This window comes from Rhea americana, unplaced genomic scaffold (assembly GCF_003343005.1).
Source record: "Rhea americana isolate MKP2758 unplaced genomic scaffold, rheAme1 scaffold_860, whole genome shotgun sequence".
Taxonomy (NCBI): Eukaryota; Metazoa; Chordata; class Aves; order Rheiformes; family Rheidae; genus Rhea; species Rhea americana.
In genome coordinates, this window is record NW_028187045.1 from 7,517 (window position 1) to 14,864 (window position 7,348).

General features: G+C 44.0%; 1 long non-coding RNA gene across 1 annotated transcript; it reads right to left on the reverse strand.

Moving 5' to 3' along the window:
- Window positions 1–571: 571 nt before the first annotated feature.
- Window positions 572–5,315, reverse strand: LOC146585005 (uncharacterized). Its single transcript, XR_014898092.1, has 3 exons — window positions 5,213–5,315; window positions 2,724–2,840; window positions 572–1,024 (listed from the first exon to the last, which is right to left on the reverse strand). It is a non-coding gene; the product is annotated as an uncharacterized LOC146585005 (long non-coding RNA).
- Window positions 5,316–7,348: the final 2,033 nt, after the last annotated feature.

Here is a 7,348-nt window from a genome sequence, read left to right on the forward strand (position 1 = left end):
AACCAAAAAAGAACGTCTACATGAAGCAGCTTGGAGACTTTCACCTGAACTGGAACACATACAGGAAGATTTGAGCCAAGATTTGAAAGCACTGTAGCATGCCAGTGCAATACCATATCCACCAGCTGTATTGCTTCTGTGACTGGTGTTAGCCTGCTTCCAGCAGCTTGGGTGTTTCTCAGCTGTCCTCTGGTTCAGCATGGCACCAGCTCTTGCAAGACATGCTGGTGTGTCCACATTAACACTACCACTCACTGCAAAAGGCTAGACTTTGCCAGATGAAGACCCTGGCACAGCCAGTATTGGCTTCTGTGCTTTCACTATGAGTTTTCCCTCCAAAGCCCAAGGACCTTTTTCCAGTGTCTGCATAGGGCATATGTTTGTGTGTATTTTCTCTGTGACAAGCCTCTGTTACTCTGAAAAATGACTCTTATATGACAGCATAACTGATGCTTTCTCAGAAAATTTTACATTTAAATAAATTTTAAAATCTACAAGATTTTATTAAATCATTTTAAATAATTTCCTGTATATTTCTCAATTATTCAAAATATTTTATTAAAGAGGTTGTTTTAAGCATATGTATTAAAGATCTATTTCAGGTAGCTTTTTTCAAGAATGGAGAAATGCATGATAGTTATTAAACAAGTAAAGGCCCTTTTCTATTTTTAAGAATATACACTGAGAAATTTAACCCTTTCAGATCATCAGCTCCAGGACTGTAAATTTTTAGTGATAATTCTAAGTGCAAACCTGAGAAAGTACAGACCAGAGACAAGACTCAAAGACCAGCCTTCGCTTTAGTAGTAAGCTAGTAACTTCACGTCTCTGTGAGAGTTGTATTTGAGCCCACAGGTAATCATTTAATCAGACATTCTTATGCAGCATCAGATAGTGTAGAAGTCTTGCTTTGAGAGAAAGATGTTACACAATAGCAAAAAAACCAAACCACTGCTCAGCTGGAATAGAAGTGTCAGATCAGTGCTCTTCAAATCAGTATCCAGCAGTCACTGTGTCGTCCCACCTACAGAAACAAGAATAACTTTACTGCCCAAGAACCAGAGTATCTGCAAGAGTGCCTTATTAACAACACTTCTAAACTATGGTCTCTGAGAAAACTGCTTTTAAGAACAACCTTTGAGAAACATATTTTTCATCAAGTTTTAGGATTCCAACATAGATTATCTCAATGTGCTTTTTGGCGGTTATGAGAGACTGTGTCACAAAATAAAGACAGACAGCTGATGCTGTGTCTTAGTAAAATGACATTCCCACTCAGTTTTAAGTGAATTTCACATAAGTGAGGACCCTATGATACAGCTTGCTATTTCTTCATTCTGTCGTGTTACATCATGCCAGCCATCTCAACCTGATTATGCAGAGAAGATCCAGCAGCTCAGGACACAGTCCAGATTCTTTGTTTCCAGAAGAAGCCATGTGAGGAATTGGCCATGTGGCAAACATGCCACACATATCATCACACTATTCAGGACAGCAATTGTGTAAGCAAATGGTCAGCACTTTGCTATCTTTCTGCAGATCCCCTTTGTACCTTGGACCACAGAGCCTTGTAAGAGCAATTTAAGAGGTAATGGCTAGTGGAAAAGCACTGGTCAGCTTTCACTGGAGTCAGGTAGGGTAAAGAAGAGCGGCCTTAAAGCCATCAGCTTTTACATGTTTCATATTCACACAAACAAGGATCGTACTGCTTTAGCCTCCAAGTTTGTCTGGTTCCTTTTGCATAAACATGACCATTAGTTCTGCTGATGTTGCTATATTATTTTTGAATTGTAGTGAAAATCAAACCAGTAAAACACTCCATTAGACAAAGACTAGATGTATGCCCTACTTCTATGGCATAGTCAGATGCAGAAAAAAAGAGGAATTCCATTCACCTGAAATTCCTAAAAGGATCAAAGATGAAACATATTATAAAAAAGTAAGATTATTTGAGCCAGAGACAGCAGCCAGCTGGCAGTTCCTAAAAAGTTTAAGAATGTTCCAGTAGCTGTCAGCTGTCTTGCTCCTCAGAACTTGATGAATATTTTAAAATGTTATCGTCATTAGATACATCAAGGATATGTTTTACAAATAAGAAAGCTAGATCCTTTCATCTGTGTAACACAATCTGGGGCTGTAAACCACTGTATTTTTCATTCCTATTGGATTATACAGTCTTCGAATAACTTTATGAACATAAAATACTACATAAGCTGCTCCTAAAGACTATCAACTAGTTCACAGTTTGTCAAGCCGTTGTCAAGAAATGGTTTACAATGCTGAACTGTACAATTTTATTTTCAGTTCTGTTTCACCATGAATCTTCCATTGAAGAGCTTTTAAAGCTTCTGCTGAGATTTTCAAAGAAGACCTAGGAAGAGGATAAGTCCAGCCTCTTTTCAGTGGTGTTCAGCAATAGGATGAGAAGCAACAGACAAACTGAAACACTAGAAGGTCCATCTGAACATAAGGAAAAACTTTTTTACTGTGAGGGTAACAGAACACTGGAACAAGTTGCCCASGGAGGTTGAGGAGTCTCTGTCTTTGGAGATACCCAAAAGCTATCGGGACATAATCCTGGGCAATGTGCTTTAGCTGATCCTGCTTAAGCAGGGGTGCATGGATTAGATCTCCAGAGATCCCTTCCAACCTCAACCATTCTATGATTCTGTAATCTTTGTTACGAAATTAATTCAGAATATCAAAATATTTATGCTGCTTACCTTTCTGATAATAACTACTTAGCAATAGCTTGGTTCCTCTGAGTCCTTAGGCAGGGAATTCCTCAAAGAGACAGACCTTCTTTCAAGGACATCATCAATTTCATTCTCAGTAGCTCCCTATAAAAAGCACCTCAAGTTAACTACAGTGCCTGAGAAGAACAGGTGGAAGTATCTAGTCCAATGTAAACCTTTCACTTCTTTCCAAAAGAGTTAAATCAGTTCAGCGCACAGACAGTGCCTCTTCTTGACAGCTGCAATGACTTAGTATTAAAATTCTTCTAAAAAGATAGTCAAGTAATGCCAAAGAAAAGACATTCACTGGAAGTCTGTCTCCATCTAAAGGTTATGACAAAAAGTATCTAACATAAAATAAACTAGACTAATAAATGAGCTACACTGAAAACAATAGGAGTCTTTGTTATTAAAACCTTTTTATGATCAGAAAAGTGTAATACATACTCAAACGAGTTGATTTCAACAGTCCCAAAGAAGGCTGAAAGTCAGAAGACAGAGGACAATCTAGATACATACTCCTATGCACTCTTCATACATGAAAGGGCAATTTTCAAGATCAAATCCATTCCTCTAAAAAACCCACTGAAGTAGACAAACATAAAGAAAATATGAATCTGCTCAGGGTGAATATGAAAAATGGACTTCTTCGTCAGAAAGTGTCAGTGTTGGTGGAAAAAAAAACTATGATTTCATAAAAAAAATTGATATTCAGTGCTCAAGGTGAGATACAATCAGAAGACAAGAAAACTGCAACTACTATCACTGCTAATTATTAAACAATTGCTAAATCTGCTGCAAAGCTGAGTTATTCTTTGTCTTTTGTAGGTACTGCTTTCTAATAGCAGGTTGGGAGTTTTTGTTGCTGCCCCTCTTGCATTTCGTGGTTGAAAGTGAAAATAAGCTCTTACTTTCTCAGGAGGATTGGCACACAGTGTTGCTAAGTGAAGAACTAGGGCTTCCAGTTGCGAATGGGAGCTAAATGTCTGTGACAGCAAGCACAGCGTTTTGCAGAAAATGCTTTCCTGCTGCTGGGGCTGAAGTATCTGTTGTGCAGTTTTCCACCTCCTCTCCGCCTCGAATTCTTGCTAAACAAGCTTATGAGTGAGTATTGAATTTTCCCACTGCTGTACCTAAAGCAGCAAACAGATTAACAAATGCTGCTCCAGGTAGCTGTGGGAAATATCACTTGAGAGCCTGCTTCTTGACCATGTAACTTTCCTCCAGTTGAAGCATCTGACCCTGTCTCTTCAGATGCTTCCACTTGCAGCTAGGCAGGGAGCTGGGAGCCGCTTAGCCTATGGAGCAATTGCCAGATGTATTACGTAAGTAGTCCCTAGACCTAGGAAGTCAAAGGAAGCATTAATGTCATTTCTGAAGCTTGCACTTGCTGGGCYAGCAACACCAACTAACTCATGCTCTTTCATATGTTCCCCTCCTTTCTTTCCTTGAGGGTGCTTCCTTCAGGTTAGTGCAAGGCTAATGGAGATTGCAGATGTCTGCACAACCCCAAACCATTTGCAAAACAATTGCAAATTATCTCGGGCAAATGAAGGGCCTTATCCTGGGAGCCCGATGTATGCAAGACCCCCAAGATCCTGTATCTTCTAACTCCTGCTCATTACAGTCGTTTTGTTTAGGCTGCTTTACAGTGGGGAAGGCCCCTCCTGCTGCTTGAGGCAGGTCTTTCCCATTCACAGGCTTAGTAGAAGGGGGAGGGTGCATCAGTGGTTCAGATTTACAGCCCTTCTCTAGAGTGTGAAGTAAGTATCTGGGGCTTGGATTTGTCACTGATTCAGAAATCAACGGCAGAGTGAAAAAGCCTTGTGCATGCCCATGCTTGAGCAGCAGTGTTGTAGTAGCCGTTTTGGAAGGTGCATGGTTTGTACGGAAAGGAAATGTCCCGATGGACCAACTATTAGTACCTTAGCTGGAAAAAAGAGAGCAAGAAGAGAGCAATTACTATCATCCACCAGTTCTTCTGTCAGTAACAGTTATCTAGGGGGCTCCTGCAGAAACAGCTGTTGAGTCGCTCATTTCTGAGGTCCCAAATGCTGTTCAAAATTAACTGCTGCGGGATCAGTCCAAACAGCTTTTGTGCCTCAGTAGCTACTGTCCTCGTCTCARAGGCCCTTTGCAGTTGTTAGTGCCTCCTTCCAATTTGCTGCAGCGTGGCAATCCACAAACTGTTTTGGTTTTCACCCTAAACTGCGTTCATGTGCTCCATCCCTTTCCCTCGAGTGCCACAAGCACCATGCTGCGCTCATTCTCGCGTGGGGATCTAAGACTTCCCTCCCGACCTCTAGTCTGTGGCCCTCAGAAGCAAGGGAGTACTGCTTAGTCCAGACTTGGCCAGGCCTTGTGAGGTAAACAGCTGGCTACCCAGCACGGAACTGGCACATCTGTGGGCCAAAGGTAGACTCGTGGGTGGAGGGGCCAAAAGCCTGACATGCTGGAGCTGTCACGCTAGTACTCACAGCGGAAAGCCGCTGCTTGGCCTGTGCTGAGGTGAGGAGGCTCCGCACTCGCTCGTTGATTTTCTCCCAGCTGCAATCCACATCGGCAGGCAACCTACCAGAAGAGATCAAACAGTCATATCACAGTTCCCCTCTGTCCGGTGGGAGAATGATTTCTCTTCTCTGTGTACCCTGTCTCTGATGCCTCATTTGTCATACCCTTTCCATGCCAAATCATGAGGATCCCTTCATGCCCTCAGACCAAGTCACTGAACAGGGACACCCGGAAGCACATTTGGTTACGTCCCTTTCRTCCTTCAAGCTACTTTTTTTCTTCCTGCCACTTCCTTTACGCTTCATACGCCCAGTACCTCCCTCTCCCTCTCTCTCTCCCCCCTCTTTCCCTCCACTCCTRTTCCTCTTACTGCCCCCACGACTTCTTCAATTTTCCATCCCATTAAATGCTCTCTGTGCTCTGTACCTGTGCTCCCTACCTTGTTCCTTCCTCTCCTCCTCTCTGCCTCTCCTCATTGCTCCTCTTCCCTCACTCCTCTGTCTTCCTTTGGTCTAAACCTTCTCCTTTGATATTGTTCTCTCCTCTCGTCCTAGCTCTTCTCCTGCTTGCTGCCCCTGACCAAAGCAAAGGCTCCACAGGCCACACACACTGCTTCTCCTTCCACGCCAGCAGCACTGCCCTCCTGCGCAAGCGGCATTACCTGCACCTTCAAAAGGTCGCAAGGCAGATGAGTCCRCCAGGCAGCTCAAAGCAAGGTTAGTGCTATCACCAGAACTTCCATGCGCTGTGGACATACATGCCACGTAAGAGTTTCACTGTCTCCGCACTCGGTGCTGATTTTTAGCCGGGCAAGAAATGAGTCCGCAGAGCACGACTCAACTGCAGCATCTCCCTGTTTGGGAGGGTGAGATGCTGAGGCCTAAACACAGGTAGCTGCTGCCATTTTAGGCCCCACAGAGCAACCAAACTCCCAGGCAAAGCAGGCAGAAGTGACATAAGATCTACGGGAGACCCGTGCCCTTCTGCGGGAGCAGCAGGAACCCACACAGGGCAACCCCAGGGCATCTCAAGGGGACCAGGCTCTTGTGCTTCGTACCTGAATCCCTCGCCTGGCTTCCCATGTGCTCTGCTCTTACCACGGTCTCCAGCTGTGGCAAAAGTCACAGACTTCCCTCCGGTTCAGCAGCTGATTTCTAAGGTGGGCACACTGCCTCCTGCAGACACCTCACAGAAATACYGTGGGGTGTCCAAGCAAGAGAACGCCCAAGTGAAAAGCAAATGTCAAGATCGGGATGCTGCAAGAAACAGCGCCCAAGTGCAGCGAAGTGCTGCACTACCTTTGTGTCCGTTACGAGCAACAAATCAGTGCTTTCCAACTCCAGCAACAGGAAACGATCTTACAAATTAATCTGCCAAACAACAGATTAAATGCAGGGCTCTAGAAAGGAAGAACGCACAAGGTAGTTTAGTCCCTTAAGAACAAGGCGTATTTCCAGCACCAGGCGGATCGTCCAACGCRCCTTCTTGCAGTCCTGCAGTACAGCACAACGTCGCCAGACTTCCCCCCTTGGCTGCCGTCTGAACAACGTAAGCTTCCAAGAAGATATGGCTTTGCTACAACAATGAAACAGCTTAAACAAGGAAAACTCTCAAAAAGCCACTTGTGAAAACTGGCTGAGTAATTCCTGTTTCCAGAGAAAATCCATCCAGACAAAACAGGCAGAAGCAGCAGCAGTGCTCACACTTTCGAAGAAAAGGCACCGCTTTTACAGAAAAGAGGGCCCTTCACTAAGAACAGCTTTCATTGCTCCTCTGCATTAGCTCATCACAGGTTAATGGCAACCTCYTCTCAGCGTCTGTGGAACTGGCATGAGAAGCACATCAGCTACTGGCCGCGCTGAGGGTAGTTTGAACCTGAAGCTCAACAGCCTCAACTTATTCTTGGGGCTTCTCCATGTGAGAGATTTAGCCACTGTTTTCTCAAAATCCAAATCAACCCTAATATCTGATAGGTATCACTAATTCGCATCAAGTAACTGTGCAGCAGACAGCCCACAGGCACAGACCACATTGAGACACCTGTCGTGCAAGAAAACCATTAGAAAACATAAAGGGAAGGGTAGGCATTTTTGATCGTATTC